Raw genomic sequence first — 3,639 nt, 5'->3', positions numbered from 1 at the left:
CCGGTCCTTTAAGTCAGGGGTCCTCAGACTTTTTAAACAGGGGGGCCAGTTCACTGTCCCTCAGACCGCTGGAGGGCCGGACTATAGTTTTAAAAAAAACTATGAACAAGTTCCTATGCACACTGCACATATCTTATTTTGAAGTAAAAAAACAAAACGGCAAAAACACCCGCATGTGGCCCGCGGGCCGTAGTTTGAGGACGCCTGCTCTTAAGTTGTGCACGGCACAGGGGTGCACTGTGGCCGGGGGCTGGCCACCCGAGGCAAGCGCCACCTTTTTCTGATTTGCATAAAGGCATGTATAAGCCAGGAGTGGTCCTACTGTGTGTCCTCCGGGTGTGGCAGGAGGGGGCCAGGGCGGGGGGAGGAGTCAGCAGTATGTGGAAGGCCACGTTGCCGTGTGATCCACCACAGATCCAGATGGCAAGTGGGTTCCCTTGTGAACTGCCAGTCGGTGATTGGCGATCGCTCCTGGAGGCCTCTGTTGAGGACCGAATCTCCGTGGAAAGCGTTGCTGAGATGGATTAGTGATGTCTGCTGAGGGCCCTGCAGTGGCCACGGGGGCACAGGTGCTGACCTCCTGGGAAGGGATATCGGTCTCCTGTCTGGGCAATGGGATGAGAGGAAAGTTTAGCCAAAGAAGTAACTTCTGAAACGTCACGGACCCCAGTGCTCGGGTCTGTGAGCCCTGGGGATGGTTTTTGTATCCACACACACTGTACTTCCTGGTCCTGGAGTTGATCTGAAACCCCGGGCGTTTTCCTGAAATCCCTCAGGTTTGGGGGCCCTTTGGGGGCTGTGAGGACACTCCCAGCCCGGGCCCCTCTGCAGCTGCCTTTCCGGAAGGCAGGTTTGGGGCAGGAGAAGGTCCTGGAGCCGCGGGTTAGAAGCCCACATCCATCTGGCCTTGCAGGGCCTGCTGTCTCGGTCAGGGCGAGGCCCCCTGCACTGCTGGCCTTCCACACACTGCTCACTCCTCCCCCCGCCCTGGCCCCCTGCTCTGCTGCCGGCCTCCTACATGTTTCCCCCCAGGTCTCAGCGCCATCTAATGGCGGGATCGGGTTCTGCTGGCCTCATTTTTAATGCACGCTGGACTCTGTGACCCCCAGGACGGCTCATTGCTTTTCCCAGGCCGGCCACAGGCTGCCAGTCTCTGGCTGTGACCCTGGCTCAGCGTCTGGGCTGCAGGCTGAGCAGGCACCGCTGGGTGGGATGTTCTGTGCAGGTGCCAGAGCCTCACGGTACGTCCACCCCGCCCCGCTTCACGTCCTGTCACAGAGACGTCTCCCTGATGTTTGCTGTCCGAGCAGATGACTCTGGATGATCTGTGCTGGGCCCAGGGGGACAGGGCTGGTTGGAGAGGCTGGCTCCGCCCTCGGGCGTGGCCATTCTGGTGCCTGCTGACTGTGTGCAGGGTTCTGACACTCGGAGGGGCTCCCTCTGCCAGTTTCCAAGGTGCCAGCCTCTGAGGTTCGTTCTAGCGAGAACTGGCTGGACGGAGCTCGGCGTGGCTGCTGGTGCAGGCGCGGGCCGCTGGGTGGCCCTGTCCGCAGAGCTGTGTGTCCCCGCCCCCGCCCAGGCCACCACGCTGCACTGGAGGAAGTCTGCTGGCGAAGAACGTGTGTTCTCGTCTCAGCCGTGGTTTCCCGTGGCTGCCGTGGCTGTGGCCGGCATCAGGGACGGGGTCAATGGAGTCATCCAGCATAGCGGCAGAAGTCAGGGACCCCTGGGCTGGGGTCGCTGCCCCGACAGAGCAGAGGCAGGAGGACCCCCCAGGGCCTTAAGTGTAAAAGGCAAACTTGGGAGCACTTCACAGACTACGCACGTATAGAAAAGAAAATGCTGATAAACTCAGGACACTTAAGAACTTTCTTGAAAAGGCACCGCAAACAGGCAAGCCCCCGCCTGGGAAAACGTGTCTGTAGCAGGTATAACTGAGTAAGGACCCATGTCTGGGCCCTGTGAAAAGCTCCTCAAATTAGCAAGAAAAGGACAAACCAATAGAAAACAGGGGCGGGAACGGGTTTTTCACAGAGAAGCCTACAAGTCCCGTAGTTACGTGAAAAGACGTGCAACCTCACCGGTAATCCGAGACACGCAAGGCGAGGCCACGCTGATGTGTCTCACAGCCTTGAGCAGGTCTGGCCGTCGGAGGGGCTGGAACGTGCTTGGAGGAAATTGAATGGGCACAACCTCTTGGGAAAGTAGTTTGGCATCATTTACGGTAGTTGGGCATGGCACCTGGAGGTATTCTGCTAGGCACACACGAAGAGAGACCCCTGCCCATGTGTGCCGGGGGGTAGAATGCCCAGAGAGCAATGTGAGTACCAGCAGCAGCCGGGCACACCTTGAACCTCCTCGACAGAGTGCACACGTCCAGGAGCTTGACTCACACAGTGGAGCATCGCACAGCACCCAGCGCGGCGACCTCCGGCCCCGAAGAGCTGCGGGAAGGAACCTTCGAGGCACGATGCTGAGAGAGCAAAGCAAGTTCCAGGAGACTCGGCACAGAAAGGCAGCGTTTATGTAAAATTCAGAACCAAAGTTAACGTGCCTTCAGGGCGTGCACCCATTGGCCGTACAGGCACTTACAGCCCGAGGGCACGCGAGCCTGAGGGCCCGCAGAGGGGCCTCCTCTTGGGGCGGCAGGACCGTGGGAGGGACCCGTGGGCATACGGTGCACCTTCTGGGCGGTGTCCTCGTTCTGGCTGCGTGGGGTTCACGTCGTTGTGTTAAGAGCTTTGTAACGTAGATTTATGTCACACGTTTCTTTTGTCCATGCGAAATATTAAATGTGGAAGGAGGGAGGGGGCAGGAGGGAGGAATTGTCCTGCAAAGGAGAGCGGTGAACGGGTGACACCTGGCCGGGCCCTGGGGTCAGGAGCGTTGGGTTACGCACGTGGAGAGTGGTGGGGACCGCTGGGGGAGGGAGGCCCAGGGTGCAGGGAGCACTCCGGGGGGCCGGCCTGAGGAGTCGCGGGAGCCTTGGCTTCCGTGGACGAGGGCCGTGGACGGTGGCAGGAGGCGCAGAGGCGAGGGCCGGGCCAGAGCTGCCACGGGTCAGGGTCTGCACGAGGGGGCCCAGTGTCCCCGAGTCCCCTCCGGGGCTCCCTCCCACATGCTGCCCAGGCCCTGGCAGCTGGGCGGGGGCCAGGCCGGGGCCCGATCTGTCGCTGGAACCTCAGCGCAGCCCCGACGAGCGGGCTGGGCCTTTCATGTGGTCTCCTCCGCTCGGCACAGCAGGGAGGGATCTTGTCTTTCACCAGCACAGCCCGGGTTTGGTTTCCTGCCTTGGAGATAATTGCTGGTTCATATGAAAAGGTTAGACAATTCCTTGCTTTAAAAAAGCGTGGGCAGCAGGCACACCGCACTGCTCTGAACATTACAGAAGGGGGCGTGGGGCTCGGGCGCCCCGCACATCAAAGTGGCCAGCAGGCGCTGCGGGCAGCGCGCCCCCAGCCCTCTGATCACGTTGGGGGCCGAGCTGTTCTGGTAACACAATCGGAGCCACGCGGGGTGGTGGGCCCACACCTGCGGGCCTGGGTGCCCCCTGCTGCCTGGGACCCACATCAGCGGGCTAATCTGCTTTGGGGCCTTGGCAACACCTGTCGGCAGGTGAGGCAGACCTGCCTTGCCTAC

The sequence above is a fragment of the Eptesicus fuscus genome, chromosome 13 (assembly GCF_027574615.1).
Source record: "Eptesicus fuscus isolate TK198812 chromosome 13, DD_ASM_mEF_20220401, whole genome shotgun sequence".
NCBI lineage: Eukaryota > Metazoa > Chordata > Mammalia > Chiroptera > Vespertilionidae > Eptesicus > Eptesicus fuscus.
The sequence above is the reverse complement of the archived record's forward strand: the minus strand, read 5'-3'. Positions refer to the sequence as shown.